The sequence below is a fragment of the Falco cherrug genome, chromosome 3 (assembly GCF_023634085.1).
Source record: "Falco cherrug isolate bFalChe1 chromosome 3, bFalChe1.pri, whole genome shotgun sequence".
In the NCBI taxonomy this organism is placed as follows: Eukaryota; Metazoa; Chordata; class Aves; order Falconiformes; family Falconidae; genus Falco; species Falco cherrug.
In genome coordinates this window covers 122,138,898-122,157,786 of record NC_073699.1, presented here as the reverse complement: position 1 = coordinate 122,157,786, position 18,889 = coordinate 122,138,898, and positions in this window count along the sequence as shown.

Below are 18,889 nucleotides of genomic sequence, written 5' to 3'. Positions count from 1 at the left end.
AAGTGGGCAGAGCCTTTACTACTACATCTGCAGAGAAGCAGAGCAGACAGGAGTGTCTTGCAAGTTAGTTTTCAAGACAAAGCAGGATCAGCCACGGCTGGCTTTATTCCTTTTGTTTTACAAGCATCTGTTGTTTTGGAAACATCTGAAATGAGCACAGTTCTACACGAGGCACCCTATGCTAAGCATTCTCTGTCAAAGGCGGAAATCTCAGACACGTGTCTGAAAAAGACTTGAAAGCTTTTTGTTGTTGTATTTCTGATGGTAATTTTGTTTTTAAAAAATATTAAAGGAAGAGACTCCTTTTTTCAAGAACTTACCCAGATGTTTGTGGTTTGGGATTTTTATTTTTTTTTAGTGCCTGGGTAGTCTCATGTATATTGAAACCTGCTCTGCTCACACAGAACAAGGGGGGGTCTGACAACGTTCAAAGGGATCTGGAGAGCAGCAGTTTATACTAAGCTCTGCTCTGCTTTCCTGTAGGAGAGGGAGGAGGGAGGGAATGGTGGCTAAGCTGTGAGGGCGGTTGTTTGCAGCAGTAGCTCACTATGGAAACAAAGTGCAGTGAGACAGAACTTTACAGCAAGAAGCATTTCTCCAGCATTATGTTCCCAAAGTCTTCAACAGGTTTCTGGGTGCAGGTAGAAAGTGCAGCCCATGTCCCAACATGGAAGAATAAAGACTTTCTCCATGTGTTCCCCAAACACTAGCTGACTCCTGCCTCCCAGCAGGGCATGGTGTGGCTGTCCCAGGCATAAGCACCACAGAGTTATACTTCTGTGTAAGGTGGAGAAGGAGAAGGCTTAGGACAGCAGAGAGGAGAAGCCCAAGAAGCCCACTAGGCATCAGGATAAATGCAGTGCATTTAGGAACAGTCACAGTGCAGTGGCAAGGGTGGGAGCCTGGAAAGATGCAGATTTTCAAGCTACTTGAATCACCCTTCCACAATTCAAGCCACCACATCCAAAACCACCACATCTGTTTGATAGATCAAACCAATACAGAAACCTGGGTTTGCTGCCCCCTCATAGGGGTGCCAGAAGGACTTGGTTGTTACTTGAGTGCCAAACGTTGCTTGCCAGCACAGCGCTTCAAGGGTGCACACAGCCACCCAGCAGCCTGTAACGCTCCTGTTAGAGCTAGTCACTGTTTTCCACCCCAAAATACTGTTTGACCTGAAAGAGCATTTAATTGCAACATTTTCCACCAAGCTGGGAACTGTCAAATGGCAGTTCAGAGCTGAGCACAAGCAGACACTATGCAGCTGTAAGACAAAAAAACAGCTAATTACCCCCAGATTATACAAATTGCAGGAACTGGTGCTGAGAGAGTTTAGCTATCAAGTGGGCTGGTGAATTGAGTCCTCTTGGCTCAGCAGCATCAGCTCAGGCAATAACTTTGCTGCTGCCCTCCCAAGACATCCACCCACCTCATTCCCTTGCACTCCAAAGGACATCAGCATCTCAGGATGCCGATCTAGGCAGCCAAGCTCAGAGGGGCTGGATGGCTCATAAACCTGGTGGGATCTCAGCAGGAGAAGATGCACAGACTCTCAAAGGTAAATAAAGTCTCTGGAACAGCATCCTCTATCAGGGAATATGCAATGCTGGGGCTGGAGAGAGGGAGGACAAAAGCCTCCCGGTCTCCACATGCATCACCACTAAGATACCTGAAATGGATCCAGGCGGGATAGATGTCGCTAACTAGGTACATTTTACACCAGACTAACAAGGAGATGTTTTAAATCTTAGCAAGGAGACCTAAATAATTCAACAAACAAGGCTGGGGTAGGTGAGAGGACTGAAGGGAGTTGAGTTCACAGCTCTGAGAAAGCCTGTCGGCTGCAGTGACAGCCCCACAGCACTTGACCATGTAGTTTTGGGCCCCATGGGTGCTATTCATCAAGCAGTGTCCAGAGGCATCATCCTGCTGTCATGGAAGCAGTAGCAGAGATAGGCTGAAGATACAGATGCACAATGCCCTCGGGGCACGGCAGCCACTTCATGAACCACTATCAGGGTCCTGAGGACCTGACTCCTCCTCAAAACCTAGTCCTCACCCCTCTTCCCTGCCTTTTTTTTAATATACATGTAGTAATTCCTAAACACTAAGAAAACATGACACTGATATTAGAGACCTTTGCTCTTTGCTGTGACTGTGATGCCCCTGGACAAGAAAAGAAGGTGGGGGATTTCCTTGTGACCACTGATGCAGAGGGCATTGCTCTTTCCCTGCATTCCTCCCCGGGCTGAACCCCTGGGTCTCTTTTTCTGGCGCTGTCAGCTTGAAGAGCCCCACAGGTAGGAGTTTACCTGCAGGGCACTTTTCCTTCTACAAGGAGGTGCTCTATCAGACCATCACAGGGCTGGATCTGACCCTCGGGGCTGGAGGAAGAGTGTCATCGCATGCACTACCCTCGCCTATTTCCCTCTACCCTCATCTTGCTCTCAGGACTGGATACCTGCCAACAAGCAGACAATTTAGCACCAAGTGTCTCTCTACTGATGTTTCCATCAAGACAGGAAACACGAAAAGCTTCGCTGATTTACCAAGGCTCGCTGGGTTTGCGCCTTGACAAGAATTACAAAAGGAATCTCATTACAGTCTCCTCAGTTCTCATCAGCCTGGCACAGAGCCTGCTGGTGTGCCATGTCAATCAAAGCCTCGCTCATGAAAGCCCAAAGGATGTGGCAGAAATGTTAGAAATAAGATTTTTTTTTCTTTTTGTCATAGCCGTGGCACTTATGCAAAACCAGGGGAAAGGCTGGAGGATAAATCAGGGGGAGTGGGACACTGACCTAAATGTGCACCCCCACCTGCCCTCCTCCAGCTGCCAGTGGGAAGCTTACAACTCCAGTTGCAGCCAGCATCTGGAGAAGGCTGTGATCTGGGATCATGCACAGTATCTGAGTCCTGAAGGACAACCATCCCTCCACTGAAGGTCCAGTTATATAGGGCAAAGCATAGGGATCAACATCCATAAACAGGCTGGAAGCCCATTTCCATGCAGGGAATGGGGGTCTGACTGCATGCTACGAGGTCAGCTCCAGGGCATGCTGGGGACCAGCTGGGGACCCGGGTGAAACCATGGCCATGTTTTGAAACTGTGCTCTGCCCGAGGAAGGTCTGTGATGAGCCGTATGTTCATCAGCAGAAACTGAAGATCTGGGGGATATTGTGGATTAAAACCTTAGCTAAAAGCACAGGTTTGGCAGCAACAAAGAGGGAATGGAATGCTCGAAATCCCTCTGTGGGGGTTGATCATGCAGGAGGGCTGTCATGGAGGGCTTCCAAACCCCAACAGACTCCATATGGATGTCCAGCTGCAGGACTCTCCACCCAGAAGATCTATTAGCTCTGCTCCCCGCCTGCCTTGAGCAAGAGCAAACGCTGTGGTCCCTTGATGTACGCCGGAGTGACACTTCTATTAGATTTCCCTCCTCAGCTGAATGGAGGCTTGGTTGGAAATAATTCAATGCTGATGGGGAGGGTTCAGCAGATTTTCCACTTTTTTGGCCCATGCAGTTAGGAAAACCTAATTGGCTTTCCATTCCTCCCAGCAGCCTTTGAACCTGCCAATTAATTTCCAAAGAATCTGATAGAGTGGGAGAAGTTTCAAATGTGTTACAGTCCTACAACTGTGAAAAAAACAGATGGCTGAGAGAGGAGATCCTGTTAATATTTCACTGGATGGCTGCAGGTGGCATTTATCTAGGGTGTCAAGCACCAGCAAGCCCATGCTGGAAGTGCTGTTAGGGCTGCACCCAACCTCAGGAAAAGTTCTGGTCAGAAACTGCATTTCTCCAGGTACAGGAGCAAGGAAATCAAGTGTCTCAACTCCAGCTATTGCAGGGCAATTTGTTTTAACTAGTGAGAACATTTCTCTCCTTGACTCTGAAGTTGCTTTGATAATCTTGTATCTTGAATTAGGGCAAGAAACGTGTTTTGTATTCAGTATTAAGTATTGCGACATCACAGAAATTATATCTTTGATGTTGGGCTGCACAAATGAGTTCTGATGGAGCATGGAATAAAGAATGGTGGTAGAAGTCCCTAACAGGGACCCCCAGCAAACTGGGCAAGCACACATCCCGTGTCAGCACTAGGCATCATGATGGGGATTAAGTCACAAAACACCCTCTGAGAATTTAGATGCTGTGAACAAGGTGCTGCAAGGATTTCTTCTCAGTTTTGCACGTGCCGCTTGTCAAAACAGCAGCGTCCAGCTTGTAATGTTTTTTACAGCATTTACACAGCATTTGCTTTTCTAGTGGCTATTAAGACAATTCCACTTGGCCAGTTCCCCCTCACCTCCTATTTGCTGTCACAATAATCTGGCTCTGCATGTCTTGGAAAACCAGTTGCATTTTATGAGGGCTTAAATCTGGAGCCATCCCCACAGGGCTTCCTTTAAATGTTTTCATCGTCTCCCCTTCCCCTACTCTGCAGACTCCAACACTGGGGAACTTTTTTCAAAAGCCGGGTTAACTTGCTGAAACGTCATTATAAATCCAAAGCAAATAGGCCTGAGATGTTCCTTGCGGGCCTTTTATTCAGTGAAATGAGTTCAGCAGCACAGCAGTTGCTTTGCAAATACACTGCAAAGCTCTGAGGTTTGCCTCAAATCACAGGGTCTCTCTTTGCTGCCTACTCCTTGAAGTTGGAGGAGGGACAGGAAGGTCACTGGATTATGCCTGCCAGGAAAATGCTTCTTCAGAAGTGTTGGATGAGCCCTCTTTACAGGCGAAAAAAATGGTCTGCAGAACTGGGACCCCCATTGTACCTGTAGTGGCAGCTCTTGGAAGGCATTTGGCACTGCTCACTTTGCATCAGCCTACTGCCTCCAGGAAAATGGATGAAAATTCCACAGTCCCCGGAGGTGCTGGCTGCCTGCAGAAACTGCTCCTGGCAGATAGGAGTAGTGCAGATAGCTGACCTAAGTACGAGTTTCTCTGCCAAGACCAGGTGTCTCCCTTCTCACCTTTGGTAGACTAGACATGTTCTTCTGCCGCAGACATCTTCCCCAGCAATGACTTGGGCAAACCCTGGGAGCTCTGGAGCACCACGAGTTCATCTTCACTGAGCACTTCAGTGCTTGTAGGGAGACAGAGAAGTCCAACCATTAGATGAAATCACTAATAGTGCTGGGCAGATCCAAACCAGGACCCATGATGGCTCACATAACTGTCAGACTGGTTCCTGACAAATAGGGATAACCAGGAGCCCAGAGAGGTACCAGCACAGAAGCTGACCAGAAGCACACGATTCCCTTTCCACCACCACTGGCACCAACAAGTGTCACCCCTGCTCCCATGGGCCCTCCTCTATGATGCGTTGGTCCACCTTGGCCTGTGGCTATGAAGATGGGCTGCAGGGAGGGACTTAGAGCTGGGTGATGCTGAGGAATTGGTCTCTCTCTCAGTTACATGCTTTGTCTCTGAAGAGGACGACTGCTGTACGGCAAACACTGGCTCTGCTGTAGAGATCCTCTGGTTGTTAGCTAAGCATGAGTACTATCTTTTGCAGTCACACTTAATGCAGACTAGCCAAGAGGCAGTTCTGGGTGCTCTTTCAGCTGCCTTTAGAGGTGGTTCCTCTCCATTCGATCAACTGCTGTTGTGTCAAATATCCTTGCCCTGAGAGATATATGAATGCAGTTTGTTCAGCCTCTGATGAAGGTAGATGAAACTCTCGCTCAATTTCTGAGATTGAATCATGCTAAAATCTATCAATTAACTAAAGACATTGGAGCTTGCTAATGTCAGACTAATTAAGACATGTTTCAAGCACTTCCTATTAGTTGTTCTTGTGGTTATTCAGTGTGGAGGAGATGTATATAAATAGACAGGAGCTCTCTGCTAAAGCATGAAAAACTGTTGCAAAACTAGACTCTGGTGGGGTGTTCTGAAATGAAGTTTGAGCAATATTGCTACTTAGCAAAAGAGAATTTTGATCTAAATATTAGCCGTATGACAGGAGCATCTTGAAACCTCTCAAGGGATTAGAGTCTTCTTACATTAGGTACTGTATAAATAACTGTAGCTGTCTAAAATGGAAGGGTTTTCCCCAAGAGGGAAGCAATGTCAGAGGACCACTGAGCCCCCCTTCTCAGACACACTCCTGAAATGCCCGGCTCTCTTTTTGGCAAAGGGGGATTCTATAAAACAGACATGTAATATTTAAATAGCCAAAGCTTGAGGTGGTCTTAGCCCTGTTGAGCCTGTGAGGTTGTGTGCCCTTGATGCATTTCATGACAACGCTGACTTCAGCCCACGGTGCCTGGAGTCCCTTGCCCTGACTTTGTCAGTTCCAAGCCCATCCAAAGGTGGTTTTGGAGAATAGGCTTGGAGGCAACTCAAACATGCCCTCTGGAAGGAAGGAAATTAAGGTTTGCTTTGAGTATCTTTAAAGCAGGAAGATAAATTAAACAAGAGTTGAAGCTGGGGCTATTGGAATTGGTCTCTGCCAGAAGCATTGTCCATGCATGCGGTTGAACTGAGTCTGGCATGTGAGAGCTGGAAGACCAGAGCACCCACTGAACCTTCCCCTTGCTGGAAACAGGGTACATGATCACATTAGCAGCTACTATTGCATCTGTCCATCCTCAGTAACTTCCAAACCTGCTGGCTGACTTCAATGCCATTTGAGATAGGCTAAGAAGTCTCAGGGAAACAATTTCTCTACCAGTTTCGTGGAAATAGGTCATAAGAAAATTCTGAGGGAAAAGCTGCCATATAGATTTAGCCTTTACTAGACTAATTCACACGGGAGGAAAAGGCTTTAAAAGTCCTAGCCACAAGGAAATCTTCCTTCCTCTGGTTTGACCAGAGGATAGACCCATGAGCTCTTTAGGAAAATGGAGGTCTTTATCTGTGCTCCTGCTTCTGGAAAACACAGCTGAAGTGCTCTGAGCCACCTGGCGAGGCTGAAATTCTCACTCCAGTGGAGCAGAGCAAAGCATCAGACCTGGAGATGTACCCAGAGATGACCTTTTCCGCAAGATGATAAGGCCATGGTGATCAAACAGTCCAGCCCAACCTCTTTGCTGAGGCCAGTTACACTGCTGAGTTCTTATGAAATGGCAGCAGAGTGCCGGGGAGGACTGTGAGCTGGCAGCTCCTTCAGACACACCACCCAAGGGGTCACCAGCACCGTGGGTTGGAAGAAGTCTCTGTTCCCCCTTCCCATGCCCCTGAGCCATTCAGCATCCTCAAAGAGCTGCTCTGTAATCAGGCATCTGAAATAGCAGAGTCAGCCGGGGAAGATGGCACTAAAGTTAAAAAAGAAACTTACTGTGAAGCCTGAAACTAAAGAGAACTTGCCCATGAGTCTCCTCCTGCAAGTTATTCTCTTCTCTACCCAGCAAAAACCTCAAGAGATCAACGCCCACTAAATTACCCTCTTCTCTGCCAGCCAGAAACTTATATGCATTATGTCCCACTAAATTACCCTCTGTTCTGGCCAGCCTGAAACCGAAGTGGCTCACCTCCCATAGCACTCCCCTCTGCCCCCCACAATTAATCCTTTCAATTGAATCTTCATTCCCAGGTTCTTCTCCAAGCAAAAGATCTGGGGCTTCAGCAAAGAAAAAAAAAAATCTCCAGGCTTCTAGAGTTGTCCAAAGTGGCCCGGAGCAGCAGGCTCTGATCAAAGCCAGGCACAAGCCCCCAGGCTTTGCTTTTGCTGCTCCTTAAAAGGTCCCTCAGATGTAGCAGGAATCACGAGTTTTCTCTCTTCTTGAAGCAACTGCAGCTTTGTGGCTTAATTCCTCCTGTTTCTACAGGCTGCAGAGGAGAGGAGATGTAAAGCCTTGGTGGGCACCTGGTGATGACCTGTCCACTCACCAAAAACCAGTGTGTAAATTGGTGTTTGTTGTGATTTTCCTCTTCTCCATGTTCCTAACCTGCCTGGAAAGGAGCTTTGGGAAAAAACCCAGGTGCTGCTTTCCCAGCCCTGGCAGGTCTTGCACCATAGCATGACACTACAGCTTGGCAAGTCCATCCCCCAGCTCTGTCCTGACCCCACAGTGGCCGTCTCAAGGCCTCAGGGCTCTAAATATGGGGTAACATTACTTCCCGGATACCAAGATGCAGTAGAATAATTTGCATTTGAGCAAATAAGAATTACTCAGATATTATATTGTGAACCCTTGAGGCAAAACCTCAAATCTGCTGTGTGTTCCTCTTCCCATCCTGGACACCTCTGCAGTTGCATTTCTGCTCTGTCCTCTCCTCAGCTCCCCCAGGAAGGGCAAAGTCATGTCCCAGAACAGCCAAGGGGCTCCAAGATGTGCCAACTATGGTGACGAGGAAGGAGAAGCATTAAATATTTTTCTCTCCCCTCTAAATCTCTTTCTAAAGTATTTGATCTGGCAGCCTCTAGTACGTTTGCCATGGGAGATAATCTTTGCTGTTTGGGGCTAATGATAAACTGCCCGTTATCAGCTGACCAGCTCATCCCAGCAGGAGAACCCTATCTTGGACACATCAAGGCAGATTTCATTATTAAAGAAGCTGTTTGTTTGCCCTGATCTATGGAGGGGTGGGGGGGTGGGGGGGGTGGGAAGGCAATTTCTTTTGTTCTCCACAAGCAGCAAATCACTGTTTCTGCTCTGTCTTCATTACCTGCTCAGTAATTGTCACTGCTGAGTGCCTGGTGAGACATCCTGAAGGATGCCAAAAGCTCTTCTTTCCCTTTTTGCAGCACCATCTGCTTTTGTCTTCTCACAGGCTGATGGAGGTGAGGAAACATCCACTGCTTTTAAAGGGGCAGGGTGGTGTAAATGTAACCTCTGGCTTTATTTTTAATGCATTAAATAGTGAAAATCAAATGACCTTTTGCCTATCTATCTGTCACTCTCACCATCTGCTGCAGGGATTGATTTACTGGGAGCAGCACCCTTTGGATGTGAAAGTGAGGGTCCCCCAGACACCTTGGCTCCCTACCCTTTGAGCAAAACCAGGTGGCACCTGAGGTGTGTCAGAGGTGGCTGAGCAGCAGGTAGTGGCTTCCAATGCCCATTTGCCCCTTCATTCCAGGACAGGACACAGCTCTGTCGGAGCTTTGCCTACACAAATGTTACAGAGATATGGCAATTCAAACCAGAAAGAATCACTAAAAGACCTTGAAAGGCTAAGTGGTGGAGATCCCACAATGGTCCTAGGTAATCCAGACCCTGCTCTGCTGTCTCTACCTCTAGGATATTACTTTTCCCTCTCGCTGTAATTTAAACTCATGTTGTCTTGTCTTCTTCACCATAGACATCAAAAATTAGATTTCATTTTCATCACAATCAGTATTCAACCAACACTTTTTAAGGGAAAGATCTAAGTCACTACCTTTCTTAATGTGAATAATTTAGAGTAATTTCTTGAATATAATTTAAATGGTGTGGTTTGCCATTTTGAAAGATGACACAAGATAGGTTTCCCATTTTCAAATGACAAACCATTTTGAAACACAAGCCAATTGCCGCACTGCTTTCTTTCAGAGGCATTGTAATTTGAGGTATTCCAGAATTACTAAAGAAAATCTTCCTGTTGAACCATGTAGAATTGTTTTTTTCCAGCTCTGCAAAAGTCACATGAAGACCCAAAATGGAGATGTGTAGTCCTGTTCCAGGGCAGGGAAAGCATCTCACATCTTCTATAATTTCTCATCCTGCAGCACTCACCTGCAGAAGATAGAGGAGGCCAGAGCATCCCAAAGCGATCCTGGTCTTACCCCTTGACATGTCTCTGGGTTTTGCCTCCCAGGTCCCTGTCAGAGGCTTCTCCAGACCTCACTGCTTGGAGTTTTAGGAAGCTTGTAATTTCTAGTTTGAATTTATTTATGCTAGTTTATACCCACTTGTTTCCTAATTATTGCCTTCAAGCTTAAATAGCTCTCCTCCCTCCCTAGTGCTAATCCTTTGGATGTTATTAGAAACAGAAGCTCCTGCTCAGCCTCTGTTTACAGGGTTAAACACAGGGGTTTGTGGTCTTTCAGAAAAAAAAATGCCTGGGGCTCCTCCAACACCCTGAGAACAATTCTTGACTCCTTTTTTAGCTCCATGTTGTCTTTGCAGATGCAAATTGCACACAAAGAGCAGATTTTGGATCATGTCTCTTACACCTGCCTGGATGTTTGGCCCAAGCTACTCTCGAGACTCAGGGTTGGGAGAGATTCACCCTACCACCGAAGGACAGCCAGATCACCCTTCAGAGGGGCCAGCCTCTTCCCTGACCACAGATGGGGTTTGGGCTGAAGTAGACTCTCAGGTGGCTTTTAGAAGGTTGCAGCCATCCTGGAGTGGGTGTGTTGTACCACAAGTTACACATAAACAGGCACATAAAACACCACAGCCTGGAAAGAAAACATTTCCCCTCCTTCCTCAATCAAAACCAGTTCAACTGGTAATCCTTAGCTTGCTGCCTTCGCTGTTAGTGCAGGCGTATGCAGCAAGAGACAAGTTTTCTGCTTCGCGAGGCAGAGTCCCTGCAACACCGGAGGGAGCCAGGGTGTAGCAGCTGTCCCACCCCGGGCTTGGAGGGGAGCCGTTGCCGCCTGGCCTCCCAAACATCAGGGCTTATTTGGACTTATAGTACAAAACATATCAGTGAATTATTCAGTGCCTCTGGGAGCTCTTGAGGAGGCAGAAATAATGAAAAAAATAATTAGGCTATTATTAATTTATTATCATTATCAACTGCTGACACTTTGCTCGGCAGCAGCCTCAGATGCAGCTGGTGGGACTGCAGTTGCAGATGGCAAGAGCCTGCCATGAGGAGAGATAATCTTGTTATAGCCCTGCTCCACACCGTGCCCTGAGCTGATTGTGAACAGGGGAGTGAGGAGGAGATAGGGGGGCTCTTCAGATGCCTCCAGAAAAAATAGCAGCCCAGGATTTCCATATGTGTTAAGTTTCCTGCCCAAGCAGTATATGCAGTCTATAGTATCTTACAGGACAGGTGGCAGCAGTGTAGAGAACAGTTTAAGGATGCAAGTTGTGTTTTCTCAGGACAGAAAGCCAGGTGAGATGGGAAGGCTGTGGTCCAAAATCTTCTTGGTCGAGCAGGAAGACATACAGCAGGCATAACACACTGTTATCCTGGCAGGATAGACCACGTACCACACCAGGCAGGATCAGGGCTTTGTGTGCATGTCCACACAGACGAGCAGTGCTCTCTCTACACAAACCATCCTCCTCTTTCTCATATCAACCCACAGAGACCTTGTAACATCAAATTTCAGAGACATCCCTTCTCAGGGCACCACTCTTCATGCAAAACACACAGGCAGGAAGTACCTGAAAACCAGCCCACTTTTGGAGTTTTTTCACAGATTTTAGCTGTTGAACTCATTACCTTGAGTCATTTTGGATTCAAAGAGTGTTGGGCTATTACAAAGGGAAATGCACTGGGGTATAATAATATGGATTCAGACTGAAACCTGAGCCCCAGACAGCACGCAAGACCTAATGTTTCTGACCAAGAACTGACTCCTAATCATTCACAGCCAGGAAGAAACTTTCAGCTCCCATTCAGAGAGCAGCACAGGGAATCATTTCTCTCCCCAGCTGCATCCTTAGCTAATGCTATTAGAGAAGCTATCGGATCAGAGAGATACAGAGCAATCACTGCCTGTGCCTCAGTTTCCACAGTACATGGCTAAGAAGAACCTAAAGAACTGGTTCAGCCAAAAAGCTCAAAACTCAGAAACCCTCCTTGTTCCAGCACACTGACTATGATCTTAGGATCTTGCCAAAAAGTCTCCCCGTCTTCTCCCAGCCCCTCCTCTTCCCCAGCCACTGCAGCTCCTCTGGGGACACTGCTGCCCTACAGTTATCTGGAGAGCACCGCTGGGTGCCAGGGCACTTCCTGAAGCTTCTCCTCTGACCCAGCTATGGAGACTTGCCATAGCCTTGGCTGATGAAAGCCTTGTCATTATCCAATTACCTTGAAATTGCTTTTAACTCAGGCCAAATTAAGGCAAAATGCAAATAAAGGTGTTAATTCCCAGCATCCAAAAATAGACAACTGAGCCAGAGATATTTGTAGAAGACATAGGTGAGGGAATACAGGAAAACATAATTTTATACAGTCTCAGTAAGTTTAAATCAAAGCAGCCTCCCTCTGTAACCCCTCCTCTGTTGTACGATTTTCCAGAACAGGTGGTGGACAGGATTCCCCCTCCTGCTGTCCCTAGCCCTCTGACCTCCTCTTTTGCCGGCAGGGAGATGGTGGAGGCATGTCTGTTCCCTGTGTGTTCCTAGCAAATGCCACCCAGGGGATCCCCGAGCACCCATCACCAACCACTCCAGCTTTACAGGGGCAGGAACAAATCTTCAATCAACACACCTTGTGGAAGGCATGAAATGTAAAGGCACAACAGCATCACTTGCCAGAAACATCCTGCCCTATGTGGCAAATACCCTGCAAACTATTTAGTGCAATGATTTGCAGCTGTGTGGATCATTTGCACATAAAGACTACCTCTCACATTCATCAAATGAGCTCCTGCCTTGATACTTAAAGGAGGAAGCTTCCCTTAGGAGATGAGGTCTAGTTGGGTGGTGTAAGGAGGTGATAGAACCCAGCTAATAGTCTTTTCAAGTGTTTCCAAATTTTTGTTTTTAAACATTATGCTAATGATTTCTGTGGTAGAATGCAAGCAGAATTGCTAAGTAGTTTCTCTTGCCAGGTAAGTTTACTTAGACCAGATCTGCAGGACAGCTCTCCAGCCCATGCCATAAGAGGATGATGACTTCTGCTCTGATGCACTCCTTTCCCCAAAATTCAAGTTGTAGAAGATGAAGAGGCTTCCTGCAATTCAGTGGGCTAAGTCCAGAGAGAAATCCCATGGCTGTGTCAGGAAACACAATTTGTGGTGGAAGGAGTGGGTCTGCTTGTGTTTTCCTCTGGAAGTCATTGACAGGGATGAAATTTGGTCTGAGTTTTATCAGAACCAGCTGTTTCAATTCTCAATTTCCAATGCCTTAGTGTTGATGAGAGAGGATTACAAAAAATAATGAGAAAGGCAGAACCAGACTGGAATGCTTAGATTTTATCTAAATGGAACACTTAAATTGATTTGGCCTTTATTATTATTATTGTTTTCTTACAGGCAGTAGCACAGGGTCCCTATTATTTTTAATTGGCTTTGTTCCTCATTAGATTGAACACAGATTGTCAGCAGCAGAATTTCTCATTGAACACAAATCCAGGCACAAAATGTCCAGGCTCCAGCAGTCCTGGACAAATGCTGATTTTTCCGAACCTTTCTATAGAGGGAAATAATCCATCAGGGAATTCTCTGTCCTTTCAGATATAGGACACAGAGCAAACTGTCCTGCCCTCCCACCTCGGGGATGAATGCAGCCTCAGGAAAAACAGGGCCTTGATGGTGGAGGAGAGGAAATACGTCTGAGCAGGTCTGGGAGTAGGTGAGGGATATGTGCAAATCCCAAGGGTATGTTTACCAGCACAGATGCCAATTGTCTTGAAGCAGGTAAATAATAGGAAATGTTTGACTACTGTATTAGCTACTATTAATATCTGCTGATGCTCAGGAAATGCTGTCACGCAGATAGGAATAGGCTGCTCTTTCTCTCAAATCCTGTACAATAGACCAAAAATATTCCAAGGCGGCATTCTGGAGCCACTGGCATCCGCTGTCCCCAGATATCCACCACTCCCATCAGACAGTCCTGTCTTGCAGACCAGGACAAGGAGTTTTATCCAGCCATTCTTTGCTGGGATTTAATTTTTTTACATACATATTTATTTTCTTTAAAGTATTTCCTGACCTTGGAAAGCCGGGGAAAGAGTCCAGGAGCTACAAAAGGCGGGGGAAAACACAGTGAGGACACTTGGGTGAGGGGGATTTTTGATTCCTAGAGATGAGCTAGGTGGGAGGGACCTCAGAAGAAATGGGAAAAGATGGGAATGAGGATGTGGGGGTTATTTATTTACAGCAATGCAAAGGACTCCGAAATAGGACTTTCTGCATAGAGGATCAGGCCTGCCAGGGAGCTGAGGGAAAGGGAGGCAGATGACCCACCATGTCTGCATCCTGAGGTGGGAGCAGAGCAGCAGCTGCCTGCTCCCTGGGATAAGGCAGGACAGCCCATCACTGCCTCCAGCAGAGCTGCCTTAGGAGCAGTAAGTCAGCATTAGTCAGAGCAGTTGGTAAAAACTGTTTATTTGAACTATGCAGAAAAGGTCAGGAAGGATTTGTAACTCTCTGAGGACTAACAGGGGATGGCTCTATCACTGCTGAGATGCAGTCAGTGCTGTGGGGTGGTGCTATGGGGAGGTGGGGTAAAGCCATGAAGGCATTGGAGTCTGACCTCATTCTTCAATAACTGAATGTTTAGGTGAGCTTATGGAAAAATCCCAGGCAGCGGCATGTATCCCTCCCTGCCTTGCTTCCCTTGCAGCATGACCCAATGGCTCATGTAGGAGGTCCCCATCCAGCATGCAAGCCCCTGGCAACACCCTTCCATTGCACTCAAACATCCTATAGCATTTGGGCACCCTGGGGGGCCTGTACAGGTTCTGGGGGCTGCCAGGACTTTCACAGGTGGCATCCTGTGGCACAATGTCCCTAGAACCTGGCACTTGACTCACTCATGCCTTTGAAATCCTGCCTTAGAGAAGCACATCTCAATGGCAGGCATGGACAACAAAAAGCCAAAGCCAGCTGAACCAGTAAGGGAGTTTATGCAGGTGTGCTGCATGTCAGATACACTAATGCATCTTTCATGGCTGTAAAAAAATGCCCTTTCTGTGCCACTGTTGCTTTAGCTATATCCCTGCAAGATGGCCCAGTGGCCTGATGCCCTGGTGAGGGGCATCCAGAAGCCCTGAACCTATTTCCAGGCTTGAGGCACATCAGCAAGCAAGAGCCACCAGTGGGGTGGCTTTGGGTGGTGGATGCCACATGGGCTCTCCCTGAGCAGGGTAGCAGCCATGTCCTTGCAGCAGTCACATCCCGGGGTCATGGGCAAGGACAGCTGGGACACCTCTGGGCTGGTGACTCAGAGAGGACAGCATTCCCCTGCAGGTGCTGCCTTGGCCTGGAATGAAGCACAGCCAGGGATATGGCACACGGAACCACACAATGGTGGTCTGCTGTGATTTTGCTGGCTCTGTATCACAGAGATGCACAGTACCTTGATTTGCATCTCAATAAATGTTATATCCCACATTTTAGAATGCATTAAATTGCTTTGAAGAAAGTTTCTCAATCCCTGTTATGTCCAGCAAAGAAATAGGCAGGACAAATTGCCTTCTTGAGGTTTCTGTATTGGATACTTGGAGACACCATAGCGAATTATTCTTTGGTGGTACTGACCTCTGCAGTGATCACGGACATGATTTTTTTTTTTTTTATGATACCTTTCCAATTTATTAAGATTACTTGGAATTACAGCCCTGTTCTCTGATGTGCTCTCTGTGCCTTCCAGCAAGGTATTGTCTGCAAATTTATTAGTCATCCATATTATGCCATCATTCAATTGTTAATGAAAATATTGAATAAACCTGCCCCTAGAAGAGACCCTGTCTGGATGCCCGCTCAATCCATCTGTCCATTTTGACAGTGAACTGCTGATAACCACTTCCCAGGTACCTTACAAACAGGTTTTTCACCCATCTTACAATAACTGCATGTACCTGAAGGTTCCTTGTGAGGCAGTGACAAAATCCTCCCTGCCCTGACCACGTTTGACACAGACAGGTCCTTGTCTGTGCAAAGAGCAAGGTTCCTGGTCACAAAAGCACCTTAGATGGATTTGATACATCAGTTCTTGACAAGTTCATCAGGACCAATGTCCTTGCCATCTTCAGGGTGCTTACAAGCAGTATGACTATTTCATCCAAGATTTTCTAGTTTATAAAGTAAACCAGGAAGTTTAAAGCACTCTGATTCTTCTTTTCCTGCATTTTGAAAGTCCTTTCATGGGCCTTCAGTGGGAACTAATGCTTCCAGGTGCCTCAGCCAGGTTTTTTAAGATGTTTATTGGATCCAGGTTGTTTGAAAATATCTATTGGCTTGTTCATCCCTTAGCTCCTGATTTGGCTTCTCACCTGTACCTGCGCTTCTCTGTGAAGACTCTGTGAGACTTCAGGGCTGAGACTTGCATCCTGTGGCCCTTGGCGTCAGGTTTGACCTCACTGCCTTCCTGCTTCACCCCGCATCCCCTGAGCACAGGAACATGCAGAGCTGTTCCACCTCAACTCTAAACCACTCATTGCATTTATCTGGAATAGATTAGTCTTCATCTTTCAATTCCTCATGATTGGAAAACAATCATGAGTGCCCATGTCATCAAAGTGCCTAAAAAGCCAAGCACAATGTTAATCTTTTGGCTTGCTGCTGTTTAATCCTTTCCTTTGGAGGCTGAGCAGAGCGTTTTCCCATTCCATCTGAAGCCCATTAGTACTAAGACAAGTAATTTCAGTGTTTTTAGAAACCTTCTAAAGCTGACTAGAAGGAAATGTATTTCAGCTCAGGCAGTAGTTGTCACTGCTTTAAAGTTATTCCTTCATATCCCAATTTCAAGGAGCAGTGGCACTGCATACAAGCCTGGGTCTCCCCTCCCCAGGCTTAGGTTAAGCTGGGGGCCTGGTTTTACCCTTAAAGTTGGCATATTTTCAATGCAGCTTTTTAGAGCACAGGCACCATTGTTGCTCCAGCTGTTGGCTCTTGAAGGTTTTGAGGACAGTTTACCCAGGACAGTGGTGACAGTCTTGTTTCCCTCCATGCTCTTTTCAGCTCAGGGTTGATATCTGAAGCTCCTTCCCAGATGTGTCTGCAGGAGGTGCTCAGCACTGGGCGCTCGGGTGTGCATCGTGGCTGTTTTGTGTAATTGACTAAAAGCCCTTTGAATCAAGGCAGGGGTTAGTGCCTAGGGCCCGTTAATTTGCAAGGTGAAGTCTCAATTTCAGTGTTATTTTTGGACATTCAGCTCATGTCACAGAGATTTATAAGGAGGGAGTCACAGTGAGCCCCTTTAGCTGTAAAAAAAAACCCTACTTGGACCATTTGGAGTTATCGTATCACATCTTGGGGGTCTGCAGCAATGCTGTGGGAAGGGAATGTTCCATAAGAGCCGCTGGGGGAAAAAAAATACAAGAAATGGGGACAGGGATATAATTAGAGGCTGTTTCAAGCCTTCAGCCTGAATACCAACACCTCGCTGCAAGCAGTTATTCACTTCACTTGTAACGGCAGCTGGCTGTGGCTGCTGCCAAGTGTATGGGTAATCTGTCCACCAGCACAGTGAAATCATTATTTCTGGGGCTGGGGACAGGCTTGAAAACCTGAATGGGTGGCCCTGGTAAATCTGAGATGCCTCTGTAGGCAGTGAGAGCTGCTGCGTGGAGCAGTCCTGGGGGTACATAGGGGCTGGTGGCAACCAGGACCTGCCTAGCTCCAAGAGCCCGTGCTTGGGGTAAAAAGGGAGGTGGTCTGGGGTTCCATCTGCTACCCCCCATCCAGCAAGGTACTTCTGAGCTGCCTGGCCTCAAAGGAAGGACGGGGTTTGTCCACTGTAGCAGTCTGTGACCCTTGCTAAAGGCTCAGTGATGGGTTATACAGAAGAGCAGTTTAACCATTTTTTAGTGGATGCAGCACTTTGTGATGGAGCCTGAGAAACTTTAGCCAGAGAATTATAAGGGAAGTAAGGTCCAGGCTGGTAATAACAACCAGCAACACTTCCAAAGACATACCCCAAACCCAAACAAAGTGATGTTCCCTGAAATTTGTGCCAGCAGTACATCACCGGGGCTGTTTCTGCCACACAATATGGAGCACATCCAGCCCATGAGGCTGGTAAGCTCCTGGGGCACAGCATTTGCCCTCGGCTGGGGCTGACTCTCAAGGCAGCATGAGGCCATACAAACTGTGCCTTCTGCTGTGAGTCAGGATGCATCCACAGAGGTCTGGCCTCTGCAATGGAGGAGCCGATTAAATACATCCAAGCATCTCCTTACAGAGGCCAGCAGCATTGCTGCCAAATCTCTCACCAAGTTCACTTCCAGGAATTTGCTTTGGAAAGGAGAGCTGCGAGAGCCGGACCCCACGCCAACAGCCCAGGCGGCTTCCACCTCCCGCTTGGAGAGGGGATGGCTCGTGCAGCTTGGACATCTTCTCCAGCTTGCTGGTGACACTCGCGGGAGGTGGGGATGCAGTGGCTGAACCACAACACTCCATGGCTCTCCGTGCTGTTAGAAACACCTGCACCACTTGCAGCCCCCCGCTGCATCCACACCTCCCCCATGGTCCAGCATGGGCGCAATCGAGCTGCGCTAGGGTGGTCCACACTGCTGCTGGCTCCTCAGCTTCTCTGCAGAGCTGCCATGGAGACCACCATCCCTCACCTGATGGTATTGAGGCCTGAGAACAAGTGAGATCTTCTCCCTTCACCTTCATTGCACGCCGGTATGACAAAAATCCAGGGGCAGGCAGTTCGCAGCAAGAAAGCAGGCAAAGCCCTGGGCAGACAATGTTTAAATGACTTTATTATTTTTTTTCCTCCTTTTATAAATGGGCACAGCACAGAAATAATTAAAAAAAATAGACAGTACCATTACAGTGCTAGATCCATTGGCAAAGATGATTTTTATAGTCTTTTTTAATTATTTTTAAAGTTTTGGCCATTGAGTAAGAACAAAAACAATAAACAAACATTTTATTTTTGTTTTTTAACAGACACTATGAAGCAATTTAAGTACTAAACTCTAGAAGAGTTATGTACATACAAAAAAAGGTTCTGTTTAAGATATGTTTCCTATTAAAAATATTTACACACATTTTTTTCCCTCCCATAGTCATTGAAAGGTAAAACATTTGTAGTTTCTTCTATTGTTAAGAGATTTTTCATTCTCCTATTGGGAATTTAAAT